Below are 16,702 nucleotides of genomic sequence, written 5' to 3'. Positions count from 1 at the left end.
ACCACTGTAATAAAATTCAGTGATCAAGGCAAGTCTACATTTAGAGCTTCCCATCATTCCTACTTCATATGTGGCCAGACCGCATATATATGTCTACCTTTAGATTGGGATGGTACCTGTTACATAGCATTCCTTCTGCCACCTGTTTTCCTAGCTCCTCCTGATTATCACAGAAATACCCATTTAGTACACAATAGACAGCAGAGAGATCTCCCAATTGTCGATTACACTGAAACAGCATGGGAGAAATACACAGATTTCAATAAAGGTTTCTTTCCCTATATAGGTACAGTCACTAATAGTAAGCTGATACGTAGATTAACCAGAACCCTTGAAGCAGTAGTGAACGAAACTATTTCCGCCTTAGGCAATTTAACAGAAGAGCAGTCTGCTATGCGGATTGTTGTGCTTCAAAATCGTCTTGTCCTTGACGTCATCCTGGCCGATAGGGGCGGAGCTTGTAGGGTCATCGGATCAAGTTGCTGCATTTTCATCCCAGAAAATTCGCCGTCAGTATATAAAGCCATAACTCGCCTTCATAAGATTGTAAGCCAGATACACCAGAGTCCAGGCACCTGGACTTGGTCCGGTTGGTTCTGGGGCGTGTTGTCAGCCTGGGGATGGAGAATCCTATCCTTCCTAGGTATTGGCTTTCTCATACTATTCAGTTGCTGCTTATGTCTACAATGTGGGCCAGCGATTTGTGGTCTGTGTGCCACCTCGTGTATCCCACATCCAAGTTTTCGTTCGAGATCCCGGAAGAAGAAAGAAGAACAAATGATGCTATATGAACAGATCGATGGATTGATGAAGATCGATATCTCCTGAGGGTCCGAAGGGGACAAGGAGGGAATGAGGAAATATGAATTTTGTGATCAGTTATGTCCCCTATCGTAGACCCCAACGGCTCCATGTGCATGTTATACATGTATGTTATACATGTATGTTCCCTCCTGCTCCAGTTCTGAAGACGCAAACATATGTGCGTCCACCGTCAACATGTCCTCTTTCAGATCCGCCATGAATGGGTCAGATATTCCATTCCTAAGTATGAAAGGCCACCGACTTTATGTGGTTCACTTTCCACATTTCACAGATTCAAGCGAGTAGGCCCGAATTCTGTCATCAAGCCTTTTCCTGCCTTCTGCCTCTGAAAGCTCCAGTCTGAGCCTGCATCTGTGACCATGAACTTTGTCTTACTCCTTGCGCGGCTAACGGTGCCTGATCCAGCCTGTCGCCTGCCAAAAACTGTATTTCACCTTCAAGATTATCTCCTCCGTTCCTCATCCGATGCATTCCTGTCTAGTAGTTTAGGTAAACATTCCTCCAGCTACCGTGCAAAGGGGCCAGGCCTCGCTGTCCTCATGCAAGTAATTCATAGCCCCGTTACCATGGAATATTCCTACCCCCTCGCATCTAGTGTAGACACTTAGACGCTTGTACACGCACTAACAGTCAGTATAGTCAGTATAGAATAAGATTCTATCCTAAGAGACCTCTCCTTTTGGATAACACAGTTCTTTAAACATAGGATATTAGATATGATTTGGGATTAGGTTGACATAACCCCAGACTTCTGTCTCCACATGTAGAGCTAAATGTCAAGTCCCCTTCACCCTCTAGTTGCACGTCAATCACACGTCATGCGTCATGCGGCTGCGCGCGCATCTTTGCCAAACATTTCTGCTGACATTGCAGGATTCTTTTATGGATCCACCCACTTGTGACATCATGTATAATGACGTTTTCTAGTTACGCCTATTCTAGTTACGCATGCATATTTTATTTTGTCTTATCAGTTGTTACGCCTACTGCATCTGTTTCACTGTAATGCCTTTTCTATAAAAATGATTACCTATCAATAATATATGCTCCCTTCCTTCCTGAACTTTCGTGGTGATGGAATAGAAGGCCCACAATTCGAATTGTATTCCTTTGTATAGGAATAAAGCCCTTTTAAAACCTCTAATACCACGGATTCTGCCTCTTATTTTTACTGAGTTATTCTCACTAAGACTTTACCGCATAAAAAATAGTACCGGTAACGAAATATTTACCACAATTATCAGCATCTCTATTGCTGCCATTCAGGCGCGCAACACCCATTGGGCTCACCGGGCTTCAGCCCCCCCCCCCCGTCATGTTTGTCAGCCCGGCTGAGACAGCCTCGCGGGCTGGTGGCCGTCTAATTGCAGCCGGACCCGAGTACTTCACAGGTCTTTAAAAGACCATTTACTCGTTAATGAGGCTTTTGTTGCGTTTTCGCCCCTTCTTACAGCCACTCTGCCTATGTCTGGAAGACTTAGCCCCCCCCCCCGAAATCTTTTTCAGCCCCCCCCCCCCCCCCCCGAAATTTGGCTCTAGTTGCCCGCCTGCTGCCATTGCAGGTCCGGACAGGCGGGAATTTCAAATGTATCAGATGGGTGCCAGAAGGAGCTTGTTTGGTCAGTGCCCCTCTCTGCAGTCTTTTTACTACCTTTGCCCTGTGTCTGATCGTTCTACTCTCACTCAGGGTCACTTAGTTGATCGCCCATCTTTGGCTAGACTGCCCCACTGAGCGCCCCCGCAAGCAGCAAGAAGTTGCAGCACAAACACTTAAAGTTACTTGATTTTTACCGCCGCACGCCTTTACATTTATTTCAGCACGGACTGCTCTCTCACGTTTCGTGTCTGCCAGGTATGTAATTGCTCTTGGTTGCTATAAAATTGGATTCATTCTGGGCTGCCTACGATCTCATTCACTCTAGGAATTATTGTGCAGCAAGCAGCCTCTCTCATCTTCAGCAGTGACACGTTAGTGCACAATACTGTAGTGTAACAGCTTCGGTCGGGAGGGGGTGCCGTGCTAATTGACTAGCGCTGCACGCATTTTGCCTCATTATTGCACCATGGGTGGCGCCCTGCGCCAAATAAAACAAGATCTCTCCAGCAGGGGGCCGTCCTGCCCAGCTTTACAGTACGATCAGATTACAAGGGCACTAGTGTCCTCTAATTTCTAGTGATGCTTTGCAGTAATTATAAAAATCTTTTTCTCATTGTTCATATGGCTGTAAATTCTGATATTTATATATTTCCCTCTTATTCATTGCTGTATTTTGCTCTCGAGATAGTGGCACTCATGGTCATTGAAATGTCACTCCTAATCACACTGAAATTATGAAAATGTCACACATAGCAATCTGAAACCCTGGCAGCTATGAGAGGGGGAGCTCTCCATGACACAGCTCTACACATTCTAAATATAAATATATCCGTTACCTTTCTTCTACTCGAAGTTTCATTTGGTCCATAAATTAAAGAAACAATGTTGTTGTGATAAACGTCATAGAATGTAGCCAGGAAATCGAACGGGCAACCACTGCTCACGCCAATCAGGCCTACAGTCACCCAAGGAAGGCTGGAGCTCGCGCCCAGTCCTTGGGGATTGGGAAACAATGGGACTATTCCCACAGGACACATCATTGGAAAGTTAAACATGGAACTTGGAGGGAGTAAACAGACAATAACTTATGAATGATCTCATGGAAGGTAGGTAGACGAATCCACGACTTAGAGGTGAGCGATGCAACAAATTAACAGTGCGAGCCAAGACAGAGCCGAGCCAAGGGTCTAGGTGGTTCTTGGAACCTGTGCACGAGCTAAGCCGCGAACACGTTTGCGATGTAAATCATACTTCTTGAACAAGTGGAAGCTGTGACATTTTAAATCACATGGAAACACTGTCTGAGACGTACTTATCAAAAGTGATAGTTTTTAACTTGAGTTTATACCCATTTCTGCCCCCACCCTGGCAGTAGTGCTATTAATGAACTAAGAGGCAAGACAGTTTTCACGTTTTTGAAGGTGCTTTTATATGCAATAGTGAAGAAAAAGCAGGTAAAAAGAAATATCTGCCTAAGATCACACAATTAAGTTACAGGGGAAGCCGCAATGAATCCAAGTGTTCTGGTTCCACTTTGTACAGATCATTCACTGAATGGGTATCTGTTTGTCTCTCCCTTTTATCTCAAATGTTAAGGTTCTGTTTTCACCTCTTTGTCCATAAAGGTAGAGTGAGGGTGGCAGGCAGAAGGCACATGAAGGCTCGGCTCGTTATGGGCTCAAGGTTCCAATGGGACCTCGAGTTGAGCCAGATCCAGGCTTCAACTTTCAATGGCTCGCCCAACTCTATCTCAACTCAGCTCACTACATACCTCTGCACCACTTTAGTACTCCTTTTGAAGTAACATGCAGTTTCACACTGCATCAGGTATTACTGTTTCAGTTGTGAAATGTACATTGCATATATTTCACAAACATAAATGGTTCGATTTAAACACCATCACTTCGTTGTAGGAATAGTATATGTTGACAGAACCCTTGAAGGACGACGAACAGACAAAATAACTTTCCATAATTCATAATCATGATAATGAAAACACATTGGAAAGTGAACAATGAAAGGGCACATTCCATTTTAAAGCATTCATTTATCAAGACTAACACAGAGCAGGCAGAGTAACGGGCATCAGTAATGTACAGATGGCTGCCAATTAGAAATAGAGACAAGAAAAGCGGTCAAGGTGATGTGTAAATGTTTTCATTTTTATGTTTTTAAGATTTAACTGTGTGCCGGAGATTAGACGATTAAGAAATAAAGCAAAATACATACATCCCTCCCTCTATCTCTCTCCCAAGCTATCAATACCCGGGGATCCCAGTAACTCTGGGTGCAGAGGTGTTAGGGTGTTACGAGTGACACTTAAATGGTCCCTTAGAAACTTGCACTGGTAGAATCCGACAGCTCAAGCCCAGGCTTGAGCTGAATGCTTATGGCAGTGAGTAAAGATCTCAGTTCTCTGAAAAGCGTGCATTCAGCCAATATTTCTCAGCAAAGCTGCAAAACTGATCATGCACAGGCTTTCTAAGTGATGATTTAAATCCATGCATAAAATAGAATTCGAGTGATGCTACAAATGTGGCCATTCAGTCGACATTTCTAAATGACTGCGAAAACATCAGCATGTACTGATTACTACTGGGTGATGGTGCAAATTTGGGTATGCAGTTAGGATTACTGAGTGATGATGCAACTCTGAGCTCGCATTAAGGATTATTGAGGGATGTGCATATTCAAACATATACTAATAATGAATGATGGGGCAAATCTAATTATGCATAATGATGGTAATTCTGAACATTATGTGGGAGTACTTGGCACAATGGTGTCCTCTGTAATGCTTTCTGTGGCATAATGGAAGCAAATCTTAACATACTGTAAGCACTCTTGGCGCAATGGTGCCCACTGGGGCAATGGACCTGCCACCTACAGTCATTGGTTAGCTGGAAATGTCATTCACAGTTTTGAATAGTCCAAAGGGCAGTCAATTGGTGGCTTGATTATCTGTCGCCATGATTGATGGCATGTCATCAGGGATGGGCAAGCTCCAGGAGGCGTAGTACCTCTCCATCTGTACCACCACTGCCCAAACACACCAGAGGGGGTCCTTCCATCAGTGCCGGGGTTCCGTTGCCACCTTACATGGAGGTGGCATGGCTCACTTATCACACCACTCCGGGAGCTACTCTTTGAGGTGTGCTGGAGCCAAACAGTGCACACTCCTTGTAGTATCTGGGATGTTCTTTCCAGGCTGTGCTTCTCCAGACTGCTGAGCAGGGTATGCAGGGCATTTCACTGACACGGAAACTGCAAACAAATGTCAGATTCTGAGTTTTGACAGTCTTTGGCTAGACGCACTTGGACCAGTACCTGTTCCCTAGCCAAAAGTGAAGAACCTAGGAATATGGTTTGACAAAATCTATCATTTGACAGCGAGACAGCCAGCCTTGTGGTGAAATGTGTTGGTATCCTAAAAACATTGAAAAAGATCAGGGGCCTTCTCCGTGTGAAGCCGCCAGGTAAACAGTAGTCCAGGCCCTGGCCATGTCCAGACTGGACTAATGTAATGTGTTATATATCGGAGCCACACAAGGGAGGTTGAGAAAGCTCCAGAGGGTGCAGAATTCAACAGCAAGTTTTCTGCTGAACATCACGAGACGCTCCTCCATGGGACCAGCCCTTGCTAAACTACACTAGATCCCGCTAAGCAAGAGAGTGTCCTTTAAAGCCACGTGCTTCTGCCATAAAATCTTGAATTATAAAGTACCTTATTACCAATATTCTCTGGTGAAGCCTTATTGAGCCAGAAGAAGGCATAAGTCTGCAGGAGCTGCGTTCACCATAATCCCCATCATGAAAAAAGCACCCATGGAAGGATGTTCCTTTAGTTTTCTGGCTTCCAAAATGTGGAACACCATGCCTCTGGATCTGAGACAGGAATTCTCAGGATTAGTCTTTCGTAAGAAACTTAAGCTTTTTAAACAAATTTAGGGTGGGTAGACTGTGCATTTTGGCTCTATACTGGATAATTCATTTCTAGCGCAGGAACACTGTATGGAGTAGCCAGGCGCTTTATAAATTTTGTATTATTATTATTTATTTATTTTACAAAAGAAGGTTAGTGCTTGTCATCCCAGGAAAAAGATAAACCCTTGAAAGGTAAAGTGGCTTATTTTAAATATAAATGAAACACGTGGAATATGGTACAATATAAGGAAAAGTCAGCCTAATTATTGAAAATCGCATTTAAAGATTGCAGCAATAGAAGAAAGGATTGTGGGAATGTAGATGTGACATCAAGGTTTGCGGGTATTTAAATATCCTGGTCAGCCACCTTCTCTTCAGAGAAAGACTGGACCTTCATCCACTCTGGATCAGATTCTTCTGAGCAGGTAAAAAGGGACTCAGCGCAATACTTTTATTAGTAACACAGATCAATGTTGACTGGGTGTGGAGTTGGAGTCCTTTAGAGCAGTCTCAAGGGTTATTGCTCAGCTCAGAGAGGAAACTAAGGCTGCAAGGGCTGAGCACACAGCATTGTCTGGGGAATACTGTGTGAAGGCTGCAGCTCCAGTGGCAGCCGCTGGCGGTGCCTTTGGTGATGGCATGTCTAGTAACGTGCACAATTGTGGTTAAGTGTTGTTTGCTTTGTTTAAGATGTGAATATTTTTGGGAGGTGGTTTACTTGATAATACCAGTTTGGTTACTGTGAACAATCTGATAGGCCCCCTCAAGCTGCCTACTTATGATGATCCTGTTTTCGTTAACAATAAAGTACTGGAATAAGCCCAACCCCAGCAATGTAATGGCCCCAGGGCTAGATGAATACATTCTGAAAGTAACAACTCAACTAACTTGGCAGGGTCTTTAACCCCTTCAGCGCGGCGCGGATTTCCGCGCCGCGCTGAAGATTCCGTGCGCGGGCGGGGCCATGACGGAGCGGTTCCGTCATGCGCACAGCGCAACCGACGCACGTGACGGAACCGCTCCGTCACAAGCGTCGAACGGGTTAAGGTCAAGTGATGGAGTTTCAATGCACTGCTGACAAACATCAACCGGGTTGTAAGTGTCTGACTGCTAAGGCAGCCAAGAACAAGAAAGAATCAAGGAGAGTCAGGTTGGATGTAACCGGTAGGAGTGCTTTCAGCTCATGGGCACTTTCCTTCGCGAGTACTTGGAACGAAGCAGATAATACACAAAGGTTTGGGATCCAAAATTGTAAAAGGATAAACAATACTCAAGTTAAGAAGGCACCTCTCAAGCAAACGTTTCTCAGATTTGTACTTGTAAACCTGCAAAAGCAACCCTCTACATTCCCAGTTTTATAACATATGCCACATCACTTTAGTCATCTAAAATAGGGGACATAGCTATCATTAGAGCAGCAGGAACAGTGGCACCAGGGACATAAGGGTTACTGCACTCCGATTAGGGCTCTCTTTTACTATACAAATTAGCATTTTCTAGATAACTCTAGAATACGGAGTTCGGTTTTCTAGAAAGCTAGGTAATAAGCAGTGGGGTAACAATAGCCCCTGCAACCTCCACAGTGTGGAGGGCGCGCTCCAGAGCGCCACTCCGGGACTGTGCACGGGCGGTGGACACGTGGCCTGCAAGCTCCTTACTTGGTTCAGAGAGTGGGGGGCCCCACTCCATGTACTTTGCAGGGGGGCCCCCTCATGTTTCGTTACGCCACTGTCTGTTCTATGAGTAATGGCTATTTCATCTGTAGGTTACACACTCCCTATAAAATGAATCCCACAAACATGTATATTTGTTAATACATTATCTCAATCTTTTTTGGAATAACAACCTCAACTAAACCATAAGCACCAACACCAGGAACACAGTAGCATAGGCAATGTGTCATGGGCCCTAGTGCAAGGAAACAAATAGGCCAATGGTTGCTGTTTGAAATATAAAATACAGCAATAATCAGGGTTCAGTGGGCCCCCAGTCCTCTGGGACACAGTGCAATGCACCTGCTTCACCAATGGAAGCTACGCCCCTGCAGGAACATCTGGAATAACCACTCTAGATGCAATGAAAGTGCGCCTTCGCCAATGCCTCTGCCAGAGAAGTCTAAGGAGGTTGTTTAGTAGAGACATAAATAGGCTCGCACAGTGACATATAAACATCAGATTTAATCATGACATGATTCTTTTTTGTAGAAGAAAGATGATTTGGCATATTAATGAATTGTTGGATTCATAAGTATGGGCACAGGTCTATATGATTTTTTTACATAAATATAACATATCATCATTGTACTTGTTTAGGGAGCAGTTTTTACATTACAGTTTCCATGCCAATTGAAAGGAACACTCCATTAAATTACAGTTTTCAAACCAAATAAAAAGAACCATCCATTAGTATAATTTTTGTACTTTTAACTAGATAAATATGAAAAACGAATTAATTTATGTCCAACAAGTATTGCAGGATATTGTTAATTCACATTCTAAAACTCCATCCAAGACTTCAATACAATTGGTTTTATAGATTCCATAACATAAAATGTTCATATTGTATCGTACGATCTTCATGTCTCGATGTTTCAATTGCACTATGTGCTGTCTGTTCTAAACAAATAAATCACCTGTGTCTATGACAAAATAAAATTCAGTACAGCCATTAGAGCCGCAATATGTTTCGCAGCTGTATTCCGCCTCTCCAGGGCTGTATCGTATTAGGCATATTCCTTTTCAGCTTGTTTTAGATTTCCTGCTCAGATTATTGTATGTGTTCTCTCCTGAGTTTGAAATCTGCCTCGGTGGATCCCCTATAATGGACAAAGGGGCATATATTAGCAAGGGCAATATCGCCGCTTTAGCTGGACCTTTTCCTGCTAAAGCGGCGATAATTCTATTGCCCTATCAGCAAGCTGTCGCTAACAGCAGTTAGCGACATCTTTCTGACGAAAGCGACCGGTTTGGGTGCCGCTTTGCATGTCAGCGATATTTATCGCTAATGACATGCAAAGTAGGCGTTCACAACCAACAGACCTGGTAAACAGCCGCTAACAGGCCTATCGCCTATTAGCAAGGAGGCCCTGGCCCTGGTTAGCGACGTGAAAAGTCGCGCTAACCGGGTTCATCGCCAGTTTTTTAACACCTGCTATTTTCCTGACTTAACCATACCTAACATGGGGGTGGATTATGCTGATACGACCACAGGGTCGTATCAGCAAGGTTTTCCCCCTTCCCCATGCAACATCGCTAGAATTGTTGCGATGTTGGCCCTTCCCTCCCGCTATCGCTGGAATATTTATCGCCATAGCTCTAATTGTTGCTAATACAGCGTTAGCGTGGCGATATATTCCAGCAATAGGTGGCGATAAAAAAATTCGCAATTTGTTGCTAATATGGCCCTAGATTCCATCAAACTACATAGCCCTCATAGTGCACATGCCTCTAAATTCCTGCCCAAACTCTATTTCAATTCTCAATATAATCCAGACTCATGTATAGTTGTCCCATTCTTCTCACCCTATTTTAATTCATCTCAACAATTTTCGTGGCATATCTTGCAAACGCCTCTGTCTAGACTGGTTGCCCGGTTAGACGAGTAATGAAAGAGTAAGCTGGTCAAAGAGGGAACCAATCAATCCATTGGCATTCTAGTCAAGCAATGTCTGCAATCTGCTTCAAGTGGGTAAAGATAACCTTTCTATTTGTTTTATGGAATGTGGCTCGTAAATAGTGTATGCATAGTTATACTTTTTTAGAAACTACATCTTCAAGGAAAAGATTAGAAGTTGCCATTTTGCTTCCTCGTAGGCTTTCATTGGGCAGACCACACTTGCTTTTTTAAGGTCATGAAGACAAGTAATTTGACACATCATGAAAGCATCTCCTTCTTTCTTTCCACTTTTACAAAGGAATTAAATCGGATAATATTGCTACTGGGTATTTTTAACTAGCCATTTTCAATTGGAATCTAGCGATGACAGCTCACTAAAACATGTTTTTCTTTCCTTTTTAGAAACTGCATCGACAACAAAAAAATCCCCTACAGCACCGTGAACCTCATGAACTTGTCTTTGTGAATGCTACCGGACACTCTTACCTCCTCCAACCTCCCTGAACTACACGGCATGTTGGAGAGGTGAAGGGCTCCTGGATAAAATGAAAGCTTTTGGCAACTCAGTCACGCTGCGCAATTGACAGCCGCTGCCGAAGAAGTCGAGCAGTCTCAGAACTCACACACTACTGTCTCTCTAGTGGTGAGACAATCAAGCGTTAATATCGAACCACGAACCGTATGGCTGAACAATAAAACAGAAATGCCAAAATGAAGACTCCATAATTGCCAAGTTTTCAGTTGCGTATGTGTGACATTTCCATGGCTTTAATGCTCTTATGAGTGACATTAACTGCCCAATGTGTGACACTTAGAGTGACTGTTTATTGTGAGTAACACAAAACGAACTGCACAGAAATAGATGAATATCAGAAATTATACTCCTTTGAGTAATGTGAAGCTCTTAAAAATTTCTTGCAAATACTGCAAAATCTCTGAGATGGAAAGTCTGGGACTCACAGTCTCTTTCTAAGATGACCGCATAGCCAGGCTTTGAAGGCTGCATGGAGCTGGAATTCGCCATTATTGATTGCACATACATAACATTCCTTCGCAACATGGAACAAGATTACTTACAATAAGCATTTGGTGTCAGTCTGAAATATACATTTTGAAAAACATGCCTCTAAGAGAAATGGAATTGTGGCGGCCTGGGCGGTTAAAGCAGGTGCTGCAGAGACCATCAGAAGAGTGAACTGAGCTCTCTAATAAACAGTGAGAGCGTGTGACTCACCTCCTCTGGCTGCCAGTCTAAACTGAAGCTACAGCTAATAATAGTTATAGTAGAGCAGAATCATGTAGACATTTTCATCCAGACCCCACTGAAGTCACGCAGGGGGAAACAGACAGCCATCGCTTTAGGCTCAGCCACTCAGAACATACTCACACATTGGCGGACTGCCCGAGTTCCCACCCACGCGGGTTGGTACTAACGCCTTTGGCACGTGCTGGGAATGAAAAAATCTCTCTCACTTTGGTGGGGAAGGGCCGCTCCTTCAGCGACATCTGGCGACCCTTCCTAGCTCTCCTAGCCCCGGAGTTTAGGGAACTGTACTGTCCCAAATACCTCCGCCTCTTACACCTCCCTGCACCAGACCCTCCCGTGAGACGGATCTTGGTCTCCCCGGGCCCACGCTGGCATTGATCACAGTCATCGCTCTAAGTCGCCGGAGGAAGACACCCCTCCCTTCTACCTCCTCTCTCCTCTTTATTTTGTATTTTCTTCTCTCTTTCTCTCTTTAATAATGGGGGTGGAAAGGGGGGGTAGTTTGTGTACTACTGGAGTTTGCTTTCTCACTGCATTGCCATTTGCCGTATGGCGCCCTGCGTGGCGCAGTCATTCGCTATTTCTTGATCGCTTGCTCCTTGTTAATAAAAAGATTTAAACCTAAAAGGCAGGTGGAATAGGAGCAGAGTCAGGCCCGCTAGACTGACATAGGCTGATACTGACCAGTCTCATCGATCTTGGAGAGGCACTGGTTGCTCTTTATAGGCTTGCCTACCACTGTAAATCCACACCTTGTGTAAAACAGAGCAGTGTTTTGACTGGGGAGTGTGTCTGCGAGTGTTAGCTGAGCTCTTAGCTTGGAAATGGTCTATTGAACGTCCTCTTGGACGTTCACCTGACACACCTGCATCCGGGGGTCTCTCTCCTTGGGTGGGATAGTGGTCTTCTGGCTGCCGCCTCGTCCTCTGCAGGTGCACAGATCTCCTTGGTCAACTGTGTCTGGCTGGATAGTGCTGAAGGGCACTTCACCTGGTTGCAGGGCTGGCTGGGGGGCCAGGAGTAAAGAGATGAGAGTGTCATCATGTGATGACCACCCGCGGTTGTGGTAATTAACTCTGCCGTGCACGCATTAAGGACTCGAACCACATGAAGCCCATAGGCAATAATGTTAGAATAAATACATTTATTTAAACTTCTTAAAATATATATGGTAAGAAATTGGGAATTATTTGAGGGGGATAGGTACCCACCTCAGGTAATAACCACAATATATGGTAGGGTGAGTCACTAAACTCACCAAATTAACCTGAGCTCAACCCCATGGTAAACTATAGCACAGAGCTGACAGGCTCAACCCAGAGGCAATGTATAACATATTTATGCAGCAGTACAAAACAGTGATAAAGTTGAAATGTAAAACAACAAAAAATCCCAAAATGAATTGAAAATTTTACTAAACAAAATGACACCAAGGGGAAGCGGAGATATGAGTTTTTTTAATTTTCAAGTAGAAAGACCGTTAAGCAGCATAGAGTGCCAAAGATAGTGAATTCAAAATGAACAATTGATGGATGGAATGCGGAACAATGTCAAACATTCACCTCAGTAAGAGATCTGGGCCTAAATCCATTGTATTTTTTGCCACAATGCCATTCCAGTTTTGGCTCAGCCGGATGGATGCTGAGAAAGCGTTCAACCACATTGAATGGGGCTATCTTTTTGTGGCCCACCGTGGGTTTGTTCTGGGGGATGTCTTCATTTTGAAGGTCCATTAACACTATAACAGTGAACTGCGGAGGTTACCCGTCGGCCCCATCCGGATTCGATGGGAGATGCACCAGGGGTGCCCCCTTTCTCCACTGCTCTTCCTGCTCGCTCTGGAACCTCTAGCTGTGGCAATTTGTCAGTTGTCTGAGAGTGTGCATCCCCCGATTGGGGGGTCAGTTTTCCAACCATCCCTATGCAGATGACATCCTGTGGATTCCCCAGTATCTCCCTAGATCCTTCCGGCTCTTCTCACCCTTGTGGACAGGTTTTCCCAGGTGTTTCAAGATCAATTGGGGGAGAGTGAGGAGCAAGGCGCTGCCCCCTAATCACGTCCACCAAAGCAGCAACCATTCAGTACTGCCTGAAATACCTGGCCATCCTTGTTAGTGGGGGGCTTGCACACATGATGAGGGACTACATTGACCCTCTTCTAGAGCCAACCTGTGCAGATTTTGCAAAACGGGCATACCTTAATCTCTTGCTCTGTGGGTGAGTTCCGACTATTAAAATAATCACTCTCCCACGTTTCGCATGTTGCTGCTCCAGGTCCCATTCTCCGTGCACAGGGATATTGACAAGTTTTCAATGGATTCACATTGGGCACCGACAGGCCATGCCTTATGATCCATAAGCTGGTGGCCCACAGGAAGTGTGGGGTCTGGGCTTGCCCTCAATTAAACTCTAGTGCCTGGCACTCCGATATTCACAATTGCCATTCCTGTGGCAGGGTGTGCTGGATCCTACTCTCTGGGTCCTGACGAGCAGAGCTTGATACTCAGCCCATATGGCTTCCAACTGGTCCATGCATATGGATCTCTCCAGGCTTGTTCAGCTAACACCATGCTCCGGGCAATGGCTGCTACCTAGAAACGGGCTCTTGGTCTCTTTTCAGTGGATCCCTGCTTCCATGCAGAGGCCCACCCTTTTGCTGGAATGCCACCATTCTCAGCACGGGTGCCCCGCCAACCCTAGTGGGCATTTTGGTGGAGGCCGGGTATTCAGACTAACCCTCGGTGTAAAAGTCCGCTCTGCTCATGGAATTTGCTACGTTTTTCTCACTCCACACTTTGCATTGAGCTAGATGTTCCCAAAAACTCCATGTAGCAGCGCAGAGTTCATTCTCTCTTGAGGCTTGCCAATGTTAAGTTGGTGAGCGAGGAAAATTGCACATTAGATCACCTCCCGGTGAGATTTTCTCAATGAAGTCAGTCGCATCAGGTCACTACTGCTCGCGTTGAGAAACCTGCTGCTCACGTTGTGAAAGCTGCCACTTGAGTAGAACATCTACTAGAGTTGCAGAGACAAGCTGTGCCCTCTTGCGCTGCATGTGGTGCTGTTTGTTCTGATTTTACAGTGCAGGACAAACTCCAGAAGCTAAAAATCAGCACAAGCATCGCAACTTAATTCACTCCTCCGCTTGCGGAACTCTGTGAACTCTGCCCAGGCCTAATCCAGATGCTCTACCACATCCTGGACAATGGCTCTCTCATTTGCAGCCCTGCAGCTAGAATTCCATCTCTTCCAGAACTAGTTCTGGTGGTACGTCCAGCTCCTCCACTGCCTCTGTGGTAGACTGGGGATGCCACTGTGGGAAGTACTGCCCTCTCCCATTGTCACTGATCGGCGACTGACGTGCTATTTCTGTGCAGTGATCACAGGTCTTGCAACCTTATGATATGGCATGGGTCTGAGTTGCCCATTAGTGGCACGTGTGCATCTCCTGACAGGTGAAGCTCCATGTCAAGTATTAGGAGAAGGTCCTGATGAGGCTCTATGACAACCTGGGGTGCAGGAGTCCCGATTGTAGTTTTGCCTTTTCAAGATGGTACAGGAGTGGTTCTGGATGCCGCCAAACTGGAGTGGACTGACCTTCTACCCTACTCAAGCTGTTGGTGGTGCAATCAGCAGGGCTACAACACTGTTTCTTGTATGACTACCCCACTATCCAGGGATTATGGGTAGAGGTGGCGACCACCATGAGCAGGACTTTGACTGTCTCCTCCCGGCTCACTCACCAGGCAGTGCTGCTGTATGACCTCGCTTGCGCACCGCTGCTGATGCACTATGAGCACCGGTTCGTGGCCACAGCTCTGACTTCGACGATGCTCCATCTCCTGCGACATTGGTTCTCCCCTCATGTCCCTTCCCAAGCAGTATAGCTCATTGCATAGCGTCCTATGAGAAAGTCATTTACGCTATTGCTGAGAAGCTCAATGTTTTTTGGCAGGTTTGGATCCCTGATGAGGCTGTGCTTTGACCAGTCTGCTTTCCCTCTGGACTCTTAGGAGTCCCATTCCTGGGTGTTGCTCCCTATCATGGAAACCCCCCACCACTCACTGTCTTTCCCCTCCCGAAGGTTTTGTGGTGCCCCCTCTCTCAGTGCCCTTGCATATGCACTGCTGTGGTCTCCACCCCACCCCCCATTTCCTTCAAAAGCCCTGGCCATCACCCTTTATCTCCCTCTATTCTCTTTTCCTGCTATTGAGTTGTTGATGGGTTGGGGTGCACCCCGCCACCCTGGAAATGTGCTTCTCCTGTTGCTTATGTCCCTTATATCCTCTTATGACATTGCTCAATGTAGTCTGTGTTCTGTATCTTGTGTTTTCTTTTGTACTGACTTTGAAAATGAAAACAAAGGCTACCAAAACAAAAAATAAGCTTCTGCCTCAGACTTCTAGTGGTGTATAACAGATATTTATCCTTAGACACATGTATCTAGTTTTTGCTAAAGGACTGATTTTGGAAAACGTTCCATCCATGTCTCTTTTAGGGTAACAATTTATGTACCAAAATAGTATCCTAACTTTGAAGCACCATTCTAGTTTAATCCAATAAAGGGATAATAATCCTTGTGAAATATTGTTACATTTGTGGAGACTTTCTGCAAAATTAAACATTGCTGGCAGTGAGCTATAAATGAAGAGCGGGCATTCTCAGAGTGCCATTGCACAGTTTTACTGTTTCTCCTGCAACCTATTCAGAAGCCTTAAATTGTGGATACATCAAAAAAGTTCATTTAAATAGCATTAGCCATATAAACATGTTACTACAAAGGATAATAAAACTGGGGAATTAGCAATATGAGAATTGAAAACATTTCAACAGAGATCATGCTTCAGAGAATGTCCTACTGTGAGTGCTATAGCAGAAGAATGCAATTCATACAATAATTCAAAGGCACCAATATCTTACTTAACTTAACTCTCCATTAAAATGAGTGCTGGCCGTTTTGCAAGTAAACCTGGTCAGTGGTAGAAATGAGCCATTGACTCCTCATGTAAACTTTCGGCATTACACTTTTAAACGAAACTAAGCACTGAGCTGTTCCCATAGCCTACCCTTTAGTTCACCATTAGCCCATTCACAAACCATCTAAATTGAAGAGTATTAAAGTAAATTGTCTTCTGAACTAGAAATGACTGCACTTCATAGAATTGAGACTTCCTATCAAGTTTGCAATCTAATTTTAATCATAGGTTCCTCATTTTGTTTTGCCAACTAGTGAATGTTTAATGCCATTTTTGTGTGTGTTTGCTCTTCAAAAGGGTTGAAAGGTGGATGCTAAAAGACTTAGAAAACTAAATGGAGGTCCCAAGGAGAAACCCGTTTTTTTAGGTCTCGCTGAGCGCAGCGCATGCGCTGGCTCGGAGAGACATTTTGGAGGTGAGTTTTCAAAGTGCTGCTGGCTGGCCTAGCGCTTGCATTCACGCGAGCGTGCATGCGCCAGCAGCACTTTGAAAACTCAT

The 16,702-nt window shown here is 44.8% G+C and overlaps 1 long non-coding RNA gene across 1 annotated transcript in view; it reads left to right on the top strand.

Moving 5' to 3' along the window:
* The window catches only part of LOC146866837 (uncharacterized), a 47,411-nt gene extending 36,919 nt beyond the window's left edge, over positions 1–10,492 (top strand). Inside the window, exon 3 of the long non-coding RNA XR_014960633.1 lies at positions 10,364–10,492. This is a non-coding gene — a long non-coding RNA (uncharacterized LOC146866837). The remainder of the gene's footprint in view (positions 1–10,363) is intronic.
* The last annotated feature ends 6,210 nt before the right edge of the window (positions 10,493–16,702 follow it).

This window comes from Triturus cristatus, chromosome 1_2 (genome assembly GCF_964204655.1).
Source record: "Triturus cristatus chromosome 1_2, aTriCri1.1, whole genome shotgun sequence".
In the NCBI taxonomy this organism is placed as follows: Eukaryota; Metazoa; Chordata; class Amphibia; order Caudata; family Salamandridae; genus Triturus; species Triturus cristatus.
Note: the sequence above shows the minus strand (reverse complement) of the source record. Positions and strands in the feature narration are given on the sequence as shown.